At 42.0% G+C, this 24,455-nt stretch overlaps 1 protein-coding gene and 1 long non-coding RNA gene across 6 annotated transcripts in view; one reads left to right on the top strand and one right to left on the bottom strand.

Moving 5' to 3' along the window:
- Nucleotides 1–6,316: 6,316 nt before the first annotated feature.
- On the bottom strand, nt 6,317–11,606 carry LOC117878430. The gene is made up of 2 exons (XR_004645974.1): nt 11,481–11,606; nt 6,317–6,390 (listed from the first exon to the last, which is right to left on the bottom strand). It is a non-coding gene; the product is annotated as an uncharacterized LOC117878430 (long non-coding RNA).
- Nucleotides 11,019–24,455, top strand: part of ATP2B1 (ATPase plasma membrane Ca2+ transporting 1) — a 108,194-nt gene continuing 94,757 nt past the window's right edge. For 3 of the 5 annotated variants that reach the window (XM_034772589.1, XM_034772561.1, XM_034772598.1), the window contains exon 1: nt 11,019–11,112. The gene's annotated coding sequence lies outside the window, so the exon portion shown is untranslated. Of the gene's footprint in view, nt 11,113–11,461; nt 11,569–11,751; nt 11,865–24,455 lie in introns of those variants that run through there. The other 2 variants (XM_034772568.1, XM_034772575.1) reach the window with 2 other exon arrangements.

The raw sequence follows: 24,455 nt of genomic DNA, 5'->3' as shown, positions 1-24,455 counted from the left end.
GACAGACGTTTACATGTTTATTGTTTTTTAAAGGTTTAGGAATTTTTTCAACATGTAATATTGGTTTGGAGTTTTGGCTGAGACAATTGAAAGATATTTTTAACCTTAACTCCTTTTATCAACCAAGTTTTTGTTTAAGTATAGGTAGGGCCCTACCAAATTCACAGTCCATTTTGGTCAATTTCACAGCGAGGGTTTTTTAAAATTAGTCAATTTCACATTTTCAGGTGTTTACATCTGAAATTTCACAATGTTGTAACCGTGGGGGTTCCGACACAAAAGACAGTCGGGGGAGGGGGGTTGGCAAGGCTATTGTGGGGGATTATGGGATTGGCACCCTTACTTCTGCCCTGCTGCTGGTAGGGGCGTTGCCTTCAGAGCTGGCCAGTCACCTAGTTCTAAAGCCAGGACCATCGCCAGCAGCAGTGCAGAAGTGAGGGTCGTGGGGGGGGGAGGGGTTTATGTCCAGTTTTCCCAGCAGTGTGGGGAGCTGACAGCTGGAGCTGTAGCCTCTCCATGCAGGTGTGTATGTGTGAGACAGTTCGAGCCGCAGCCTCTCCACAGGGGAAGGTGACAGCTCAAGCTGCGCAGCTTCCCACAGCAGGGGGAGGTTCTAAGAGGTGGGTCTGCCCTGCCCTGGGAGCAGCCCCTTCAGGGGAAGAGGAAGTCCTGACCCTTCCCCATCCCCTGCTAGGACTAGCAGCTGGAATCCTGCGCAGGGTAGGAGCCCCTGGCTGCGCACGAAATTTCACAGTCTGTGATGCATTTTTCACTGCCATAAATTTGGTAGGGCCCTAGGTATAGGTATGTACAGTACATTCTCAAAAAGGGATACTTAGCGCATGATCCTGTAATTTATTGAGAGCACAAGACCCACATCATCTATGAAGAGCCCTATTGACTTTAAAGGGACTCCAGGGGGTATGGCAGTGCACCAACATCCAGGGAATTGCAGGATCAGGGGTCTGAGTCACAGTTGCCAACTTTCATGTGGTAAATAAGCACTCCAACATTCACAATAAGACAAAAATCAGGCTAATCCCATTTCAAAACAAGGCCAAAACAAGCCAATCCCTAAGAACCCCAACACGCTATGTGACTAGATCCCCCTGGCGTGCAGTCTGGGACTGTGGTGGGCCCGCTGTGCACCCCTGACTCGCACCCTCCCCTTGCCCCTTGCCCCTGCTTGCCGGGAGCCAATCAAAAAAAAAAAAAAAAAGAAGCAACAAGCTACAACAAGCAACTAGCTACAAGCCAAAAACTTCCCAACAAGCAACTCTCAAGCCAATTAAGCCAAAAACAAGCCCAATTTCTGCAGTTTGTTTGTTTGTTTGTTTGTTTGCAGGCTTGACATGTCTGGTCTGAGTCTCTTTACTTGCATTTAAGAAGTACAGTACTTTTCACCCCCCACCTCCCAAATTGAGTTTAGTGAAAAAGATCCAGAATGCAAAAGAATGGAAGTCCTTCCACTACCACAAAATAGGCACATCAAAGACAGTGCCAGTGCCAGCTTCCCTATCCTGTGTCTCAAATCTTGTTGTGAAGGAACCACATCTATCGGTACTAGAGTAGAGCACATGCCCATTTACTCCACTATTTCTCTATTAATTCTACCAACAATTCTGGTAATTGTAAAAAGCAACAGAGGGTCCTGTGGCACTTTTGAGACTAACAGAAGTATTGGGGCGTTAGTCTCAAAGGTGCCACAGGACCCTCTGTTGCTTTTTACAGATTCAGACTAACACGGCTACCCCTCTGATATCTGGTAATTGTGTTGATGTTTTGTGTTGTGTAAATACCATCCAACTAGAAACTCAGACCACCCATTCAGTGGAATTCAAACCAAGAATCTGATCTTATCCTGCAACCATTACTAATATGAGGATCTTTACTCATCTAAATAGTCCCATCAGAGTCAAATAAACTTCAGTCATGCTCTGGGAAACCCACCTGAGGTAATTGGGCTATTTTCAAAGGGACTATTAATTTCTATTTATGTTTCAAGGCTTTGTTTGGGGTAACCTTTAATAAAAGTCTGCAGGTGAATCAGAAAAAGAACAACTGTGCTGATTACAAGTCACTGACAAAGCAGTTTTAAAAAACAGGGCAAGTGCCCTCCTTTATTTAAGTCTTCTTTTGAGAATTTGCTGGTTCTATTGTATTGATTGTTGAAGGAAAGTAAAGGTGAAGAGATGGATTTTGCACGTGAAGCCCAATTCAGAGCCCACTGCAGTTAATAGGAGTCCTTCCATTGATTTCAGTAGGCTTTTGGATCAGTAGGCTTAGGGCCAGACATTTAAACGTATCTAGGCACCTAAAAATGCAGATACATGCCTAATGGGATTTTCAAAATTGCCTTGGCACCTAACTCCCATGGCTCCTAGTGCCCTCAGAATGTATATGTGGAGAGTCTCCCTTGACAGTTCTGGGATCAGGGAAGGAGTAGGGGGGAAAGGATGGTGGCTAGGCACTCTTTCACCCCTACTCAGTGCAACAGTCCCTACTTTTGCTGCTTCTGCAGCTGCTCCTACCAACTGGAGCACAGATTCCTGTTGGAACAGTTGTTTAATAATAAAAAAAATTATTCCTCTGCAATATTTGGGATTTAAACATTGCAGAAGGGCGCTAGGTCACAAGAATTAGAAAGTGAAATTGATTTGGCTGTTTTTACTGCCAAGCTAAACTGCAAAAACTAAACAAACTCCACAGGGAGAAATGAGAATTATAAAAAATTCCTTTTAATAATCTAAGATATCATTGGTAACACAGGTACCAGTCCTAAAAGGTATTGAGTGACTGCAAGAATCACTGAAGCCAATAAGAACTGAAGGTGCTCAACTTTCAGCATTTGGCTGGTATCTAAGCAATTTTTAAAATATGCATATTAATCTGATGCTGTTCTGGAACAGTGTCTTTACTGGGAGCAGTACCTTATATTCCCAAACTAAGTCATCCCAAAATATCCTACAGTAATCCTATTACTAGATGTATTCCTAAAATGACATGTTTAAACTTGGTGGGTTCAATACTAACCCCCTTTATCCCAAACATAATGTAAAAGTAATACTTTATTATATGGTTTAATGTTATATGACGGGGTGGCCAAACTTATTGACTCTCTGAGCCACATATGACAATCTTCAGAAGTTCAAGAGCTGGGGGGCTTCAGCCCTTAGACCCCCCCTTGCCACTGGGCAGAAGGATCCAGAGGCGACATGTGGGGAGGCACATGGGGCCAGATTTTTCCCAGATTTGCTGGGCCCGCATGGTCATATGGTGCAGCTGCTGGAGCCAGCAAGCTGGGAGCTGTGACTATGGGGAGATGCAGCAGCAAACAGCTGGGAGCTGCAGAGAGCTGTTGCTTTTGTTGCTGTCTGTCTCCACGGAGCTAAAGCAGTGGCCCCTTCCTGCAGCTCCCACTGTTTGCCACTGCCTCTCCATGAAGAGCTAGCACCTGGGAGCTGCAGGGAGGGGCTGCTGCGGATGGGGGGGGACATGCTTCGGGGGATGTGATTCAAGCTTTTGGGGGGGCAAACTTTTGAATTGTGTTTTCCCCACTCACAACAGGCATCAGTCATCTCTGGCAGAAGCCTCTAGCCCCACCACCTTGCTGCAGGGCAGAAGTCCTGAGCGTCCCCCTCTCCCCCCACAGTTGGCTAGCCAGAGAATGGGAGCGTGTGGGGAGCTCCACGATACACATTTGAACTGTAAAAGAGCAACATGTGGCTCACAAGCTTCAATTGGGCCATCCCTGTTATATTACACAGATCCCCAGTTTGTAATCCTGAAGCACTTATTCTTGTGATTAAGGTTTGCTGGGCCAGAACCAAACTTTTAAACTTAATTGCTTACAAAATTTTTTGTATTTTTGATTTAATTATTGAGCTTAAAAACTGTGATGTGAGATTTCCCCCTCCCCCCCCCCTCATGACCTCAGTATTTAAAAGCAGACGTGATGACTTGGAGCTGCAACTGACCAACAAAACAAAATAAAAGCATTTGTTTATGGTGTTAGAGTGATTAATGAAGAATTAAGCATTCAAATGATAAGTAAAGTGGAATGTATAATTGATTTTCTTCTGCCACCATTCCTTGGAGAGAGGAAAAAAAAACAGGATGACAATCATTAGCTACAGTGACTCTTAAATGTTTCAGAATCTTCTTGAACCAGTTGAAGTAGATATGCTAACATTTGCTAAAGCAACCTCAGGCCTGGTCTACACCTCTGAGCGGCATTGTTAAGCTCGCCTAAGTCCCTGTGTAGACAGTACTAGGTCGACAGAAAAATTCTTCCATCACCCTACCTACCACCTCTCAGGGAGATGGAGAACTTCCCATTGGCATAAGTAGTGTCTACATTGAAGCAGCACAGTAGCATTAGTAGGAGACAATTTATTATCTGTCTCAAAACAGTTACCCTACACTGAAGAAAGAGAGGAACGGGCTATATTTATTCTAATACTAATTTCTGTGAGTCAGGAGTATGACTCAGAATGAGCAGTAATGTTGATGCTGGCCTCAGAGAGAGGGCTACAGTTGCTTCTGTAGTGATTTTTGTTTTTTGGAAGAGGGGAGGTCAGGAGAGAGTGAACTAACATTTGTAAACTGATCATAGAACAGAATACCACAGTGAACTTAAAGGGCCAGATCCTCAGTTGGCATACAGCTAGTGAAATCAATGGAGTTACACTGAGAATCTGATCTTAAAAACAAGAACACCAGCTTCATTAGTTAACCAGTAAAAAGCAATATTGCTGGAAAAAGGCTTAAAAATCATCACAGAAAAACAACAGCACTGGTGCAAAATCAAATCCAACCAAACCAACTGAGTATGATGCATTGCAATTTCAAATTCTGTTGCTAGAAATCACAAACACTAAAACTACTTCTGTATACTGACAAATATAATTGGAAGTATTGGGTATGGGTACTGGGGGCTTTTATTGTCCTTTTGCAAGGCAGGTATTAAGAGATCGTGGAGTTGGCCAGGAGAGAGATGGAGAGTATAAATGGAACATTCCAAAATGGTGAAATGTCATGTAGGAGAAGTCACTAGCGCAGGGGTGCCATAGTCAGGGCAACTGCACCTGTATGCCCCTTCTGTGGTCCAGCAAGGTTACCACTCTAAGCTCCTCAGCCATCACCTCACTTGAGTGGCAACACGTCTCTCTCCCTGCTGACCAGGATATTTCTAGATGGCACAGGTCCTTGCCTGTACTGTGACCTCCCCAGTAAAGTCATGCTGCCTAAGCTGGCCTACTTTACTTTTTTCCTCAGAGATGATAGACAGTGTTAGTGCCAACAATTATAAATTACCACACAGCTCTTTCTAAGGAAGAACTTTTATTCTTAAGGTAAAAACATTACAGAGAAAACATGTTAAAACAATAAGAGAACCTACACACATGCTAATAAGCTTACTAGAGATAACCCTAACTCCTACAAGGGCTCTGGGTGGTGATTAGTTCTTCAGACCCCAAACAGGGCTTTTTCCTGTGGTCACCAGCTTGTAACCACATTAACTCAGAACAGCTTCCCTGTGAGTCCCTCCTTTATCCAGTTTAGGCCTTTGAAGAGACTGAGTGGGTAATCAGTCAGATAATGGGTTTCTCTTCAAGGTGCAGCTTCAAAAGGATGGCTCTAGAGGTGAGTAATTTGCATGCCCCAAATATTTCCTAAGAACACTGCTCAACTAAAAGTTCAATCTTGTCTGCTCCATTGTTTTAAAAGAGTTCTTTGAAGCACATAACACTTCCCAGTGTTTACATTAGTTTTGTCTCCCTCTTAAAAGAAGTTACATACCATGCCATGATAATACATAAAGGTTTGCATTTTAATATAATGACCTCTTAAGATACTTTAACATAATTCCATAAGGTTTGTCCAGGATATTGTCATATCTGTCACATGGGTTGGAGTGTTGATGGTAGGCAATGCCTGGCTGCCCTGGCACTTTTTTTCTAGTGTACTGGTGAACATTTATTCTCCAACATTTTTTGTCATCTGACAGATGGCTGTAGAATGTTGTTTCATTTTCAACTGTCTCATTTCCTTTTCATGTTCAATGCTTTCCCTCATTCTCTAATTTTCCTTCTGAAGTGCCGTCCATGTGTATTCTTTGCTGCTCTTGATAGCAGTCTGAAGTGATCCTCCTCCTCCTCCATTCTCCTTTCCTCTTTCACTCCTGCTTCAGGTTCTCCACGGAGGGAGGCTCCCTTTTCATCTCATTCAGGTCCAAGAGAATGATATCCTTCACTGTTGGTTTTGTTTGTTTGGTTGGTTTTGGTTTTTTTTTTTTAATGTAGGTTTTGAGTCTATCTACATGAAGTACTTTCCTTTGTACTCTTCTGTCTGTAATGAGGCTGTCGAGTTGCTGTGTTGTAGCAGTATCTGAAAAGGAAATGAAAGAAGAAAGAGTTAATGAAGATAATGTACTTTCTTTCTATTTCAAATGTGACATGATGAAGATAAAGGTGGCTTGTGCAACAATCTACTTTGTCCCTAATTCCTTTATTCCTCTGGTTTATTTTTCATTTCTTGTTTGTGGGCTGCATATTATTACAGCAGGGAATACAAAACCTCATGAAAAATATTTTTTAAAGAAATTAAAATTTACCATTTTGGGTGGAAGATAGGGGAAGAGGGTGGTTCAGCACAAAGCCTTAAAGATGCTCTTTTATTTCAGGCCTTTGTTGGGAAATAGATGTTAAATGCAGGCCTACAGGTGGACATTGGGCTCCTGAACATTCCAGCCAAAGTCCAAGGAGTCTTGTTTACAATAGGTCAGTTACACCCTGATAAATCTGCACTGGAGATTACCAAGAAAGGAGCCTAGCAGTGATAGAGAGGCCATGTCCATCTTAGAGGAGGCTGAGGGAAGGTTGCTTTGCTTCACAACTTCATTGCTAAGCTGCATAAGTGGTTGAGTGAGCAATTCATTGTTCATGATCCCTAGAAGAAAAGGGGGAGAAAAACTGTTACATGAGCTAGATAGCTGCCTGGTCTTGCTAGCCAAGAAACTAACTGATTGACTGACCCATGAATTACCTATTACTAGTTGGGGCATTTGTGCTTACTAAGTAGCTTAGTGTGATAAATAGATATGGCTTTTGAATTGGTAATAATACTGTCCCTGTGTATTTTCACACTTTTATTCTTTATAATCATTCAGGTGCCATTTTGTTGCAGATCACAATGATATTGGGCAGTTTGTGGGGTCCATAGAAGCTTAAGAATGTCCATCCTTTATTCACCAACATAACAACAAGAGGCCTAGAGTGAAGTACATAGCTGAAGTGAGAATCCAGTCATAATGGAAGTGGAATCCAGTCATAATGGAAGTACTAGTGGAAGATGACAGTGCATGTTTGTTCACTTTGAGAAGGAGGCAGGAGGTCTTTGGTTTTTCAGCAATTGTTCAGCTACTGGGATGCATTCCACACCCTACTCATTCATTGCTGACCAGAAAGAGCTGAGATTGGCAAGGGGAAGAGGGGAAATACACAGACTTCCACAGTTACTTGTATCCACCCTTACAACAGTGGTTGCACCTTTTAAATCATTAGACCTGGTTCACAGATCCCATCCTCCTTTTGCCCAACGATATTGGACCAAATATTAGAGACACAAGGCGGGTGAGGTAATCTTTTATTGGACCAAATTCTGTTGGTGAGAGAGACAAGCTTTTGAGCCCAGACCTGAGGGAAAGCTCAGTGTAGCATGATAGCTTGTCTTGCTTACCAACAGAAGTTGGCCCAATAAAAGATATTACCTCACCCACCTTGTCTCTCTAATATCCTGGTACCATCTGCAACAACACCGCATATAATAATTGCTGGAGGTGAGATAGGGGAATTATATACAGGTAAAAGACTTCCAGGAAAATTGCTCCTGGGATACTCCAGGCAGGAGCACAGAGAAAATAGGACTCTTGTCTAGAGTAGTCCGCAATAAGTGGGAAGGACTTTGTGGGACTGTGCTGAGAAAATCAATTGAAAAGAAATGCCAATGCTTCCTGTCTACAGTAGCACTGAGATTGCTCAACATGAATCAGTGTAGGTCTAAGCATTTACAAGTCTTGTTTGAAGTTGATGCTGCAAAAGTTTGGGCACCCAAAATTAGTGGCATATTTGGAAAATGTTAGCTTGTGTGTGTTAGACACAGAAGACCTTGAAGAAATATTTTTTGATTTAATATATCTCGGGAAAATGGGCAAGAACATTCTACTTATGAGGATTAATTTGGTAAGAATTTCAAAATCCTCAGATAGATAACATTATAGAAGCACCAATAACCTTCCCCCCGCCCCACACTCTTTTTGTGTTGTATCTTGTATACATTATTCTTATACTTCATTGTAAAATAAATGTTAATACTACAATGATGATACAGTGACTGAGCCTAATATTTTGAATCTTCTTATGAAAAATCTATCGCCTTCATCATCACAGGATCTGACATTTTGTAAACATTAAATAATGTCACATCATCCCTGGGAGATAGGAAATTATTATTGTTCCCATTTTATGGATGGAGAATGGAAGCACAGAGAGATTGAGTGACTTCCCCCTACATCACACAGGAAGTCTGTGGCAGAATCCAAAAATGAATCAAGATCTCAGTGTCTTAATCACAAGAACATGCTTCCTTAGCCCTTTTTGTCTAGCTAAGAGCTAGGAGACATGGCAGAGCTGTGCAGAACACATCTGCCAGTTTCATAAAGCTGTATCCAGAAATGCAATTTTCAAGTGTCTGGGGAAGTCTTGCTGAGCCACTGTGATCAGTGCACATGAGGACACTGAGTTGCAGATGGAATGCAAGAGAATTTCTTGTGATATATGGGTTTAGATATTTTATTTTCTCCTTCTGGGAAGAAATACAAGAAAATTTTGATATATTAATCTTTGTCTTTTTCATTGTTTTGATTTCTCTATTGGCCTCAAGAGATGTGGCATAAGGTAATATTTTTAGCAGCCTTCAACATGGGCAGGAGCCAATTAGTTAGCAGCCCTTTTGTGACTGCTTCACAGATTCAGGTAAGAAAGAATAACAGACAATGAAACACAACTAAGCGAATGATAATGTAGTTAAAGTGACTTATTTATGTTCTGGTCCTTGGGGGCTGGTTTACATTGACTTCACTAGAATTTGTTTGCATGAAGGTTGCTTTAACCCACTAGGTTCTGTTACACCTCTCAGGCTTCGCCACTAGCATTACACAAGCTTCTACATTTAATTTCCTTTTCAACTTTGATTTTAAATAGCTGTGGGGTTTGAGCAATAACTATGGAGAGATGGGGTGTTTATAGCTGGCTAAAAGAACCTGATGGACCAAACACAGCTGGCCATTCATTCCACTGAAGTGCCCAGCAGAGAGGTTGATATTGTGTCAAAAAGAAAAGGAAAATCAGAATAACAAAACAAAGAGCATATAGCAATAAATGTGTTTTATGGAGTATTTTCACTGAGAAGGGTGATCTACTGAGCTGGAGAAGGGGGAGAGAGAAATCAGGAGTTCTGGGTTCTTGTTCCCAGCTCTGCTGCCAACTTGCTGTGTGTTCTTCATTATGTCATTTAGGCCCAGATTTTCAAGCCTCCACTAATATTCCTTATCCTTGGAAGTTCCAGGGCTTGACATAGAAAAGTGCTGAATATCTGCAGCTTCCAAAGTTTCTTCAGCAGGAGCTATGGATAATGATCCACACCACTGAAAGTCAAGTCTGAGGTGTTGGAAGTTGGGCACTCAGAAGCTGAGGCAGTCAAAATTACTATGCGCCTTTGAAAATGTTGACAAATTCTATACCTCAAATTTTCCCATTTTAAAAATGGATGTAACAATGGATATATTATAGAGGAGAGGTTTTATGAGGCTGGCTTATTTTTTAATATAAGATTTTTGAGATCATCATAGTTATATTATTATTAATAAACTGATATAGACCGAGCATTTTAAGGGAATTAATGCTTTGTAAAACAGCCAATCAGGTTGCATAAATCATCTCCATAACTTCCATTCAGAATTAGAAAACAAATAAAGCCACGGTAACTCGGAGCACTTCTCTGTAAAACGACACGTACAGAACTAAAACTGGAAATACATGAGGCACCCCCACGGGTTTTGCTGAGATGATGGAACAGAGAGAGGATTTACAGATCTGTCTTTGGGTGTGGGGGAAGGAAAGCTGTCTCACCGAAAATGAAATTTAAATCAGTCCTCGCCCTCTGGGGTTGGGGGAGGATTTTGCTGTGTGTTTCAATGAGACATTTACAATCAATCGCCCTCAGCCTGGTTTGAAGTGTCCCTCATTCACGCGGTCTAGGCAGCAGCCAGATATTTAACTAGCTGCTTTCCGGATTGTGGTCACTGTAATTTGATTTCACCCTCAGACGGAAACAAGGGAGAAGGAGGGCTGACTCGAGATAGTCAGCCTCCCCTCAACCCTGAGAAGGGTAAGATCCCCCTACTCTCCAACCTACGGAAAGGGGTGAGCGGGCCAATTCCTCCCCACGCCTTACATAAAGCGAGAACCTCTCCCCCTGCGAGTTTATACTCTCCTCTGCCCCGCCTATGCAGGGAGCTCCCTCTCTCTGCTCCCCTCCCCTGTGCAGGGAGCTCCCCCTATCTGCCCCGCGCATGCAATGAGCTCCCGCGCTCTGCCTTCTCTCCTGTGCGATGGGCTCCCCCACTGCCCCCCTCCCCTGTGCAGGGAGCTCCCCCTTGTGCCCCGCTACCCCACACAATGAGCTGCTCCTCCCTGCCTCCACTCCTACTGCCGCCCCCAGGCACGGGCATGGCCGGGGGCTTTTAAGGCGGGGGAGGGGCAGAGCGCACTGCACCCGCCCCCTCCCCGAAGAGAAGCTCGTAGCAAAGTCACCGACAAGCCCGCCGGGCCCCATCAAACGCCTCGGCCCGGCCCACACACGTCATGGAAACAAGCACGTCATCACCCAACAGCCAATGGGAGAGGGGGGAGGCGGGGAGAGCGCCTGGCTCCGCCCACTCCCCCTTTTCCCGGCGGAGGCTCCTCCCTCTCCTCCCCCATTGAAGGCGCCGCACGTCTGGAGCCCCTTCACCCGAACAAGACCCCTGTCATGTGACCGCCGGGACGAGGGGTAGGAAGCGGCAGTTGCAGTGTGGGGAGGGGGTGGCTCGGCGAGCAGCGAACGAGTGAGTGAGTGAGTGAGTGACGGGGGGAGACGGGCCGCTCTGCCCTGCAGCCCGGCCAGGAGGTGGCGGCGGGAGCGGGAGCGGTTACTCTGCAGGGCTGGGGCTCCGCGGCGCGAAGGGTGCTGCTGAGCCGGTGCTGGTAGGGGCCGAGCCGCCGCGGGGCGCGTGCGAGGGTGAAGCGCTGGCTCCTGCCCTGTGAGGAGCCGCTGCCTGCCGGGGGTGGGACTGGGGCCCGCCCCCCTCATTGCCTTCCCCCCCGTTGGCGGGGCGGGGCGGGGCTGGCCACCCGGAGCAGGGCGGGGGACGCGGGCACCTTGTGCGCCGAGCAGGCGGCGGCAGCAGCGGCAGATTCCCGGTGCGTCCCGAGGCGCCGTCCAGCGTGCGGTTGTGCAGCGGCCGAGGTAAGCGGCAGCCCCGGAGCCAGTAGCTGGAGTATCAGCCGGCCCCGAGGCAGGGCAGCGCCCCCTCCAGCCGCCGGGTGCAGGGGCGGAGCTGCGGCTGCTTTCCGCCCGCCTGCTCTGTGGGCTCAGCGCCTTTGCCCCCGTGGGGTGGCCGCTAACCCCTGCAGCGGGCTGCTGCGCTGTATCCGGGGCGCGGTGTGACCTTGAGGGCGGCCGATGCGGGGGTCTCCCCCTGCCTGGACTCCTGCGCGGGGCGGGCGTTGCTGCAGCTCGGACCTTCCTAGGGAGGAGACGGGGTAAGCGGCGCCGGCGCTGTGTGACATGTGTGCTGGGCTGGGTGATTGGGGGGCTGCAGCTGCCTCTTCCCCCCCTCCTCCTCCGGCAGCACTGGCAGTGCCGAGCCCGGCTACCCCAGTGGGCGCAGAGGCGCTGTTCGCCGTGCGAGCTCCCTCCCTTCCCGGGTGCACACACCATAGGTGGTGCTTAGCCCCTGTTCCCTGCCGGGTTAAGTAGTTGGGATTAGTCGTCTGCTGCTGCACGGCATGATCATCCTCAGCCTGCCTCCTTACCAGCCCTGCATGGAGCCAGCTAGCCTCCGCTGGCCTGGGGGCGGGGGAGACGGCGCTTGTAGCTGAGGGTCTCTGCCTTTTCAGTTGCACTAGCAGACTCCCCTCCCCCCGGCCTTCCGCCGCTTTGTCTTGTGGGCAACTCCCCAGTCCAGGTTAGTTAAGAGCAGGCAAAGAGGCAGACAGAAATTCCCCCCTTTACCCCAGCGGACTTGCTGTTCTGATTTATTAATGGCTAGACGGACTCTATGTGTTTTGATTCTGGACTAGGATGAAGGCATCTCTGCAACGCCTCTGAAATAGAGGGAGGACCATTGAGGCTGCTTTCAGCAGATTGCGGGAGGGCGTTTGTGTGAGCAGGGTGATGTCCTTGTCCCACTTAGTAGCAGGAAGTGTCTCTAACGGTGGCGCTTGTATGACAGTGTCATCCTCAGCCAAATGGTGTATGTAACCTTTGGATGTTACACCACGTGAGTTTATGAAGAGGCCTTAATACTGGGGGACGATTGCTGCCTGTCGCAGAAGGGAGTGCTGCTGCTCATTCTGGAGTGAGAGGGGATGGTGGCATTCAGAAGATGGTGACTGGGAGAATATCTCACCGATGTCAGAGCAATTTTATTTTCCCTGCTGATGTGAAAGTCTAGAAATTGGAAGAACTTCTGATAGGATTTCAGGAAGAAGCTTGTTGGGCATAAGCTTTATCAACTAGGTTTCCAATGACCTTGGAGGCATTTCGTTTATCATATTTTTCCCCACTTGCAATGTAAGTGATTCCTACCAAAATAACTAGCAGTGTCTGCCTTAATTTGTCAAAACTAGGACATTTAAGGCTAAGAAGTGTCCCGGATGTCTCAATTTGACTAGCTGTTAATGTAAGGGTCTCTGAATAGTGGCCAGTTTTAATATGATCTACATTGCCATTGTGGGGGTGAATTAAGGACAGCGTTCTGAACTCAGCATGAAACTTGTTACAGCATAATCCATTTCAATGTTTCTTCTTTCGTTTCATTTTTTGTATTCTTTAAATATAAGAAGGATGAAAGATATACAGTAACAATTGTTAGACTATTTTTATATTGACTTTAACCACCCCCCCAACAAAATAGAAGACAAAAGAAACAACCAAGTTGTTCTCTGAAACTGAAGTTGTTGTATGCTGCCTTCAGCATAAAACTTATTTTTGGATAACTTTTTCAAGAGCTACCTATCAAAACTCGAAAGCTTATTTTGTAAACAAAGCATTAAGTGGACTTGTGTTGTGTTAATTACATTTAAAGCTGCTGCACTTTAGCTTAGGGGAAGGGTCATTAGTATCTGGGCCCAAAACATGGTGGGGTTGGGGTTCTGGAAGACTCTTGAGAGGTCCCTCAGTAAAATTATAAAACATTTCTGGGAATGAAGTTCAAATAAGATGTACCCTTGCAACATTAATATCTCATCATTTTTAACAAAATACTTGTACACTTGTGGGAAGGGGTACAGCAGTGTGCAAATCTCTGGAAAAAACACAGCTATAAATGTTTACAGGTGCTTCTGCAATTGAGAGTTTAAAAAACTTTTTGTTAAATGACCTTGATAGTTTCATTTGCAATTTTTTTTCTGTTCCATTTAGAAAGCAGGCAGTAACTGTCTTACTATAGCTAGTGAAAAAATTGTTCAGAATTACTAGTTGGTTGGTTGTGGTGGTTTTTTTTTTTTTTTTTTTAACTTTTCAGGAACTTGTCCAAATTTTGCATTTATGGTATTTGGAACAATGAGTAAACTTTTTGTATATCCTTAAGCCATTGGTGTCTCTCTTGGCAGAAATGGCTTCCAGCGTACTAAACTTAAATACTTATGGCATAATGAATGGAAACTTTTTTTTAGTGCATAAGTGGAAGAAGTGGTCACTTAATAGTAGAGCACAAAAATAGCTTTAACCCCCCCCACCACCATGGTTTAAAGTGTGAAATCGCAGGTTTGGAACCAACATTGTGGGGTGCTTATTTTCTTATCACTCCTGGTTTCCCTTTACTGGTACCAGGCTACTGTGATGGTAGTTGCGTTTTTTCATGTAGATAAGAATTCCGTTTGCTCAAATAGTAGGGGACTAGTAGGTCCAAGCTACTGCTAATATGGGCAAAACCACTTTTTTTTTTCTAGGCAGTATGCCAGTGTACCTCAATTCTTAACTGCAATCCTTTACTATATTAGTCAAATTCCTACTGAGCAGAGACTGTCAAATATGCTGCTTATACTGTGGATAATGGAGACCACAAAATTAATCTTCACTTTTGATGCAAGTGAAATGAACTAACTATATTTTACAGGGACTTGTGCTTTACCCAACTCTTGCTATTTTTCTGGATATTATGACATTATTCTTCATCACTTACCTTAAAAACGTGCTTGGAAATTTAAAGCGGAATTTTGTCTAGTGTCACTATCTCAATTCATAAGCAGTATAGGTAGAACCTTTCAGTCTGTCAGATGTTAAATTTTGAGGATTTCAGTTGCTGTATTACGGTTTAATAGTATTTTTGCTCAACTTCTGAAAAATGCTGTAAGACCTCTGCTAAGGTAAACTTGTAAATGCTTATGAAGATCTTGCGTAATGAAACACAACTCTAAGCTGTCTACTTATTTGAACCATACAGAACATATATGCAGTTTGGCTAGACACGAGGGGAGAAGATAAGCTGCAAGTACTCAAAGGATGGAAATGCCAAGGAAGGAGAAGAAATTGAGGTGGCTCTACATGATATGGTCTAGAGAACTGGGATAAAAATGAGTGAAGGAAAATCTTTAAAACTAACATGAAGACCACCACCTAGTTAAGGAACTGTAGATGTGGGGAATAGTACACCTAGGAGATGTGGTAGAAATTGTGCTGCCTGAGTAACTGCAAAATGACGGTAAAGCAGTTATGCCATAGGGAATAATTCTGTGTTGGCACATAGATGGACAAGATAACCTAGTCTTTTCCAACTCAAATTTCTTTCATTAATATAAAGTAAATATTAATGGCACTCAAGTATTCTTTAGACAACTAAAATGTCACTGGACCTCAGTGCAGTAGAACTTCAGATAGACATTTGGATGTGCACATTTTTCATGGATATTAGGCTTTTAATAAAACCATGCAACATAAACAAGAGATACCTACATTGTTCAAAAATATACAATGTTATTACATTTTAACTACTAGTTTACTATGTTCTTAACCACTTTAATTTTGTAAATTTTCTAAATTAAATATAAAAAGAAATTCATACTTAATCTTGTTGCATATACTTAATATTTCTAAATACTTTCTATAAGTGAATTAGAATGGTTTTAATAGATTTTTTTCAGAGTATACACTATCTTCATTGTTTAAAGGAGAAACAGCACAATACAATGAAGTGTAAGAAGGGTGTTTATTCTTAAACAGATTCTGTTTTTGGCAACTGAAACTGGTTCCAGCTTAAAGTAAACTAATAGAGGAAGATAAGCAGACCATTTGTCTCTAGGCTTTTAAATGTAAACTTTATATGATAAGAGAAAATACCATGAATCTGTCATGCGCTAACTGAAGAAGAGATTGGTAACAAGTTTGCTCCCCAAAAGAGAACCAGTACAGTCTTGAATTAAAATCTAATAACAACTAGGCTCTTTAGTAATCTTAAGAACTTGCTTTGATAATCCATCTGCATTTTTACAATGGATTTAATTAAACTGTTGTATTAATATTCCATAATCAAACATCTTTCTATCCTAATTTTTGTGGTTTTATCAACTAGATGACTGTATTTTGCTTATGGATTGAGACTAGCAGTTTCTAGTAACCTACTATGGTGGGCCCAAAACTCACTCGTCTTGAAATGAGTTCTAGAGAACTATAGTCCTTACACCTATTTATCATACTGAATAACTTCCCTCTTGAAGGTACCAATTTCTTTTTTGTGGCACAAAAATGATAAATGTTAAAATAGGGCAAAATATGTATTTCTAATCACTTTATCCATCTGGCTTTACAGTGAAGTAAGTGCTGCTGCTGCTTATTGGAAACCAGATGCCTCAGTCTAAAAATCAAAATAGATAACTGGTTTATTGACACATTCTTATCTGGAAGATGTTTGGCTTGTTTAGAATTATTAACACTGAGTTCTGCATGAAAACTCTTCTATCATTATTCATTTTCTTGAGCGATTAACTATTGTGTGGTTGCAACACTATCTTCTTCTCGTGTGAAACTTGGATCACCTGATATTAAAATAAGCTGAATGTAGCTGTCAGGCTTCTTTTCTTATTCACCATTCCTCTGTCTTTGCCCAAAAATAATCCTTGGGAAAAGAGAAAAGTTGCTGTTTCCTACTTTATATTTTTTTTACCATGTAACTTACAATAAGGAGGGATGCCGAGGGTTATTAACCCAATCTTAAGCCTGCATAGGTTCTTGCATCTGACTGTATTATAAATAAGACTAGATTCAGTATCTCTGTGGAACATGGCAGCACAGCAACATTGTACAACAGTTTAAGAGACAAATATAGGGGGAAGTACTATTACAATGAATACAGCAAGTGGGAGAATTTCAGAAGACTCAGTCAGCTAACTTGCCTTGGACCTGGGATAGAGGTTTTTATACATGAGATCATTAACTCCCCTACATTGGGTGTCAGATAATAGGCTGGAACTTGTCCACATTATGTTTTTGTATAGCTTGCCTAACACTAGTAGATTTTTTTTTTTTTTCCCCAGAATTTAAGATATAAAACTTGCATTGCGAGTCCTTATGACTGAAGACATCCTTCCCAATCTCAGCTGAGTGAAACTGATGTCGCTATGTCTATCTAAGTAATTGTTTCAGGATGTGTGCAGGAATGTGAATTCTGCTGTCCTTGATAAATCTGACTTTTAATGCCAAATGCTGATTCTGAATGTCAATATTACCTTTTTACTCACTTAGTTGATGGTACGGTGAAGGAGTGGAGTATACTAGGTTGGGGGTTGAAAGTTCCTGCATGGGAATGCAGGGAAGAGTATAGGAGAGTCAAAAGAATAAGGAAGAGGGATAGAAACAAAGGATGGGACATTAGGAAAGTATATTATGAATGAATGTGACATGGTGCTGAACAAACAATAACTAGATCTTACTATATAGGTACCATATCCTCCCCTTCACTTCTGTACAGACCTATTACTGACATCAGTGGGCATTCCTCTGTTTGAGGAGTGTTTAGTCCTGAACTTAAACCATAATTTATGGGCCATAATTAAACACAACATTCCATTCTTGCTTCCAGATATTTGACACTCTGCTGTAGACTGTTAAGAGCTTGCTTAAAATCCCATTTGAAAAAAGGATCTCTCATCACAGTGACTCCAAACATTATATTGGAGTAATGGCTTTACACTGACTTGGAGGAATGCTATTTCCTGAAGTGCCTGTTTGTTTTGTTTTTGTTCCCCCCCCCCCCTTTAGAATCCTTCACAATTCAGAACCAGGCCAACCTTGCTCAAGTCCATGAGAGCCACAATCCAAGGTGGTATAGCTGTAATAGAGGATACCAAGGAAGGAGAAAATGTGCCAGGTTTTTGACGCACTGTTGATTAAGAGTTCTAAACATGGGACTTTTTTTGTTAGCACTTACAGTGAAGAACAGTGAACAGATCATGATAAAATTTTGTATTGGACATACAATCTTGGGTGGATATAATTGTAAATATATCTAAATAACTAGCAATAACCAAAATTTAGAGTTAAAAGAAACACTCAACTTACTTATATTGTCCATCTCATTCATGTATTATATCAGAACACTACTAGGGGAACTTAAAGTTCATTTGAGGTAAAGTTTTCAGAGTCACTTTACTGACTTAGAACCTCTAGTCACTGCTCAAAATGAAATTTGGGCTCCTAAGACTGAGTGCTTCTGAAAACTTCATCCTATTTTTGTTAACATTCTCTTTAAAACCTATACGGATGTTGAGGATTTTTAAATGTATAGTGTGTAGTATATACATATTCAAAAAACCTTGTATGCATGCAATCCTGTATATTTCACACTGGTGTGTAAGTACTACAGACTGTCTGGTCTCTGCTAGGACTCTTTTTCAGGAAGGTGAAGTTAGGGTAAAATCTATGATCTTGAGGGTTGGATGTCACTTCTACTTTCAGGTGAATAGAGGCATGGTCCTTCACCTGTGCAGATGTGTCAAGAACTTGATACCTTCAGTATTGTCACTTACAGGTGGAATACTTTTTATATCACTGAGAGGAATGTGATGTTAACTCCAAGGTAGGTGTAGGAGATACCTGCCACCCTCAAAAACACTTCCATGGAACCTGTAATCTGCTACCCTAGCTTGTGCCCTTACACTTTCACTTAAAGATAAGGTGGCAGGAGAGAATACTACATTATTCAGTTGTGATCACCTGGTGTACAGTATCTGATCTATGGATCAGGGACCTTATTTGCTCCACATTCTTACAGTGCTGAACAGAAACACTTGACAGACAACTTTTCATTACTGTTTGCATTTAAAAAGGGGGGGGGGGGGTCATTTGGGCACTGTTGCTTTATGTTGCTATCAGGCTCTCAAGTTGTTAGGATCCAGATGCTGAAAGGTCATGTTGGTCTTTTGTCTTATTCAGATCTTATGGCTCTTCTTCACTGAAATATCCCCCATGCTTGCATTCCACTTAATTGACTTTTGGCTTGTTAGACTTTTTAGATGTGCCGTAAGTGATGCTTGAAAGAATGTAGTTAAATATAGGGTTTTGTGCTGAATAACTTAAAGAACTTTGGTACATAGGTGACTTTGATTGTGTAAAAGCATGTCATGTCAGAGGTGTAGCCAGACCATAACTGCGTGAGTGGAGCTGCCCCATGGGGCAGGAGCTGCTGCAGCAGAATGAGATGCAGCGTGGGCTTAGTCTCTTGGCCTTGGCCTCTCCTCTGCACTGGACTGGGAGAAGTGTAAGTTTGCTTAGGGCCCAGTGATGGGTTATTGCAGCCTTTCTCCCAATATCTCTATTTTAAAAAAAGATAGGCCATGCTTTTTTTCCTATAGCTGTTGGTAGTCTTCAGTGACAGCAGTGTTTATCAGAGGTTTGAAGCTGGTGTACAGAGACTTCTGGCATAATGTAATCTCCCCTTTTAGGTTAAAGGCTGGTATGAGGCAATTTTGTTAAATATCTGTTTGAATGCCTGGGATCTGCTTGGCCTTTGTCAATAAGGAAAAAATACTGACATTGCTATAGCATAGACTGCATTGGTTGTGTTGGTAGATCCTCTTCTGCTAATGTATTGAGATCAGTTGTCAGTGCTGATGTTAGAGCTGTCTGTTCTATCTATTCAATCTCAACTATGAGATAGTTCCTTTTCCTGCAAATGCTAGTGTAGATGGGGCTGCCTTTAAATGTCTTAATTCTAATCTTGCATCTCTGAAGAAAGCTTTTTGGTAACTAATCTTCTGCCCCAGGGTTCTTGGGAGGGGTTGTGCAGGGTCCTCTTTCTTCCTCTCTCCTTTAGAAGTGTGCAAATATTCATTAGGAGCATTAGCAAGTAGATCTAGGTGAATAATTTTTTATTTTATTTTTTCAGTTTGCTCACAGTTCCAGAAATCAAAATTTCATTTTTGGGATGTACCAACACCTCTGTGTGTGCGTGTAAACTTCCAATAAATCAGAAAACATATAGTTTGAGCAGACTTGAAATTTTTGGTTTCAATTTCAGGCACTCTGCTAAATGCAAAAGAGGATTAGATTCACACAATGGCTGGAGGGCAAAGGAGTGATTTCCATATAAGTGTTACCCTGATGTTTAGGGTACTCACCTAGGGTGCAGATGGGGGACAGAGGCATTTCCCCCCTTCTGCCTGATATGGAGAAGGAATTTGAACTCGGGTTTCCCACAATGCAAGAGACTACCCTAGCCATTGAGCTATGGGATGGTCTGGTGAGGATCTTCCTCAGTTTCTCCTGTTGAAGCTGTTCCTCTTTCCTTGGCCCAATGATTTGTCACTCATGACGAATACTGTGAATTGCCCCATGAATGGTCCATGTTTATAGTCAGGAACAGCTTCTCAGGAGGGATTGAGGATCCTCCACCCCCCCCGCCACGAATAACCCATAGCTTGGTGGCTATTGCACTCTCCTGCAGTATGGGAGACCCAAGTTCAAATCGCCATATCCGACAAACGGAGGAATCTAACCTGGGACTTCCATGTTCCTGGTGAGGCACCTAATTACTTGGCTAAAACTCATGAGGCTGGCTCCAGCATCTTCTCAGCAGGTCACTCGGTGATTCCAGCCCATAAAATCAGAATTTCAGTAATGTAAAAAACTGTTTTGTGTTGACACTACTGAAACAGTTTTGATGAAACTGCAAAAAAATTTAAAATATTTGGCAAATCTGACATAAATGAATTTACTGATAGTTTTAGGTTTATTGAAGCTTCCCCCCCCGGCCCCCAGCCAACAAATTACTTGCTGAAAAAGATCTCATCTAGCTCTATTGGTAAAGAGGCATTAAATACAGTATTAAGGTGCAGCTCTACCTCACCAACCCAGTCAGCTGTCAAATGCTTTCTACAGTGGTAGACATTTGGATATACTGTAGTAAGGGCTTGCTGTCTGAAAGTCGGTCTGGAGAAGACTAAACTGATATTAGTAGGCTAGGGAAGCAAGTGGAAGATACGGCAAATTGTTAATGCCTTTTCCTACAATTACTTATATCTACCCTCTCAGATAGTTAAGTAAAGCAGAGCCCAGGGTAGACTTAATATACATATGGCCAGGAGTTAATCAGTTTCTCCTGGGAACCACTGCTACAGTGTTCCATCCTGTAGTCACCTCACAATTAAACTAGTGCAATGTGCATAGGTCTGCTGATTCCTTTAGTATTCTTTGGTAGAATGGGGCTGGCTCATAATTTTCAAACTTAAATATTTTTTTTTCTATTGGATCAAGTATGAAATGGTCTCTAGAGCATATTGTTTGATTTGTGTTACAGGAATGCCTGAAGAGTCTGTGTGTGAGAGAGAAGGAGGGGTAAGGGATCATCAGTGTTATGTAAAACTTACATTGCCCCATAACTTCTATTGTATTGAGGAATTTAATTAAAATATACATAACTCTTACAGAAGTTTCTTGGGTGGTTGGACAGGGATAGTTAGGGTTCTTAAAAGCTGGGAAGATATGGGAGGTAGTTTTAGGTTACGGAGATAAATGCTGTCTGGATGTTAAAATGCTCTGTAAAAAAAAAAAAAGTCGTTAATATTGACACAAACTTGCATATTTTATATGTTAGAATAAAAACCTCATTGAGATGAATGGCAGCAGTTAATATCTTAGCTATTGTTTCAGGCTGCTTCCAGACTTGCACTGGTTTTAGACCATTTAACTTCTTATTTTTTTTTTTTTAAACTGGGGAAAACACTGGTGCATGCTCTTATTTTGATTTAAATCTGGTTTTCTTCAGTTTAAGTAGATGAAATACATTTTAGTTTAAACCAGATTAACTCTGTATCTACATGACCCCTTGCGTTGGTTGAACTAAACTGATTTAAAGTAACACCTTTAAAATAAACTGGTGAAGCTTATTCATGTATGCAAGACTATTGTCTAATCTAAGAAAGTTGCACTGGTTTAACTTGTTTTAAATGTATTTAAATGTATCTAATTAAATCAGTGTGAACTTAAACAAACTTAACCCTTACTGAACATGTTAAAACAATTGAAGCAAGAATTAAATCTGTTTTGGATTTTAAAATCATTGATCTAGTTAAATCAGCACAACTCTTCTAGAATAGACGAGGCCTTAGGCAGACATCACTGACTTGGCTCACATTTGCAACTTTTTTTTTCTGCGCAACCATAAGGTTTGGAAACTCAAACGAAAGCTTGAGTTCTGGTGTGAAATTCTGTGCTAAGGGGTGTATTTAGATAGCTAAGTGGATGCAAATAACAAGGAGCTTGGGTCTTAAGTTTTTAAATTGAAGTGGTGTGGAGTGTAAATCCTGCTTGCTAAGGAGTTTCTCACCATATGTATGACATTGGTTGTCTTTTGAGCTGCGCCAGTCTTCTGAGATGAGTTTGACTTTTTTATCTATAAATTACCGAATGATCAAAGGCTAGCATATGTGAGAGGTTCTTTCTGTCCTTGCCATTCTAATGCAGTTGTGGTCAGTAGAGACACTCAAGCTGGAGGCCCCAGACCAGACATTGAAAGAAAAGAGGGTTAGGAGAGGACTATTGGCATTCACTTCTGATACTCCTTTTTTCATTCACCCCTATCCTTAGTCTGAAGTAGCCCTGATCATTCATCCTTCAGGGTATTCTGCAAAGCCTGTCTCTCTCTCTCTTCCCAGGATTTTAAGGAATGGACACAATGAGAGTTGATATTTGTGGTGGTGGTACGTTTTTGCAAGTGAGCAGTTGACTTTTCAGTCTACTCTGTTTATGATTGTACTCAATGCTATGTCAAAGGGAACCCTGGATAGGAACTCTGTACTTCCTACACTCAAACAGTCTAAGGTTGCCTAAGATTGAAAATTTAAAACAAAAATACTATGCTAATTTCAGCTAGCCTCAAAGCACAGGAAATCCGCTTCAGATGGAGAAGTGCTACTGATGGGGGCTTGAAGGGGAATCTTCAAGTTTCTAAAATGGTATTACAATGCCATTTTTTTTTTTTTAGCATGTGGGCTAGTCAATCTAAAACTAATTTTTTTTAATGTATTTGTATTTGGGGAATCTTTATGAAGCTCTTCTCTTCTAAACTTCATGAGCTAAAAACTAGAGGTAAGACAAAACAAGAGTTTGTAAGCATACTGAATTTTGTGTATATAAAATTCAATACATTGGGTAAATATACCGTTTACTCCTATAGTTACATGCAAGAAGGTAGTAGGGTAGTATTAGCTTGATGCTACCTTGATTAGATTGTTGTAAGTTAAGGCTTCTCTACATTTACAGTGCTGCTGTAGTAGTGAAGATGGCATGTATGCCGACGGGTTCCCATGGGCATAGGTACTCCACCTCCTTGAGAGGCAGTAGTTATGTTGACAGGAGGAGCCCTCACATCAACATAGCGCTATCTAAACTGGGGCTTAGATTGGTATACTTTTCCACACCCCTGAGCAATGTAGTTACACCGACATAAGTTGGTAGTGATAGACCACATCTGAGTTTGACAGCTGTTTCACTGAGGAATCTGCTTCAGGCTCTTTACCTTCTTGTAAAAGTAGCTGAGCAATTAAATATGCCACTGTAGGGCATTTTTATTTATTTATTTTAACCCTTGTTTATGCTCCAAGTATCTAAGAAACTGGTTTTGGTTTGCGGCTGCTAATAATTGCATAGACCTTACTAATAGTCTAGATGTTAATCAAGGTGTATTTGTGTTCTGGTTTTAAAAAAATAAGGCAGTTAAACATCTAGCTAGCAGTGAAGACAATGTGAAGTTGGCTATAAAGCATTTTTTTGTGATCTTACTAACCTGTTAGTGATTACCTGTAAAAAAAATAGTGTATGTACTTGGAGTGTGCTCTTGAATACTTACTTCAAATTTTAAGGCTCTCAAGTGAGAACTTTAAACAGCACTTCATGAATTGCTACCAATAGTAGTAAAACCTTTATCCAAGTAGGTGAAATGTGCCCAAAACTTCAGTTAGTGAGGGCAGCAGGTATTTGCTTATGTCTACTCTTACCGGGTGAATATATCACCAAAGTGTGTGCTAATTCCTGTTGTCTTGAATCAGTTTGGCAGACAGCATTAATTAACTGAATAAATAGGTTATCCTCTGTCACTTAGCATCCTGTGCATATGAAACTCTGTCATTGTTATCCGTTCTGCCTGTACTGAAAACTATTGGGTATAAAATATTTGGTTTCATGTTTACTTAATCAGAACTTCTGTTTCTATGCAGTCAAAATAGTGAAAACTCACAGGTAAGAGAATGGTCCCTTTGGTCTCTCTGAAAGTACAAAAATATTTAGTAATTTTTCACTCTCATTTAGCCATTTCAAAGGCACTCAAGACTTTCAATGCAAAACTGATCTGCCTTTTTATTTCTATCTCCTCACCTGTCCCTTTCGACACACATCTGCTCAACTTTATGTGAGGAAACCTACAATAACTAAAACCCGTTTTAAAATCAATTTCTGTATTTAAACAAGATCACTATATTTTTGAAGTGGTTGTTCTTTAAATTTACAATTGTATCAGATTAACAGAGTGCAAAAATCAGCTTGAATGTCCTGGTATTGTCTACATACAAATTTGAACCAGTTTAGCTAAAAAGTGTGGTTTTAAGGTTAAACCTCTGCAACCCTTGTGTTCTTGAGGAAGG

This window comes from Trachemys scripta, chromosome 1 (genome assembly GCF_013100865.1).
Source record: "Trachemys scripta elegans isolate TJP31775 chromosome 1, CAS_Tse_1.0, whole genome shotgun sequence".
In the NCBI taxonomy this organism is placed as follows: Eukaryota; Metazoa; Chordata; order Testudines; family Emydidae; genus Trachemys; species Trachemys scripta.
This window is presented reverse-complemented; position numbering and strand designations above follow the sequence as displayed.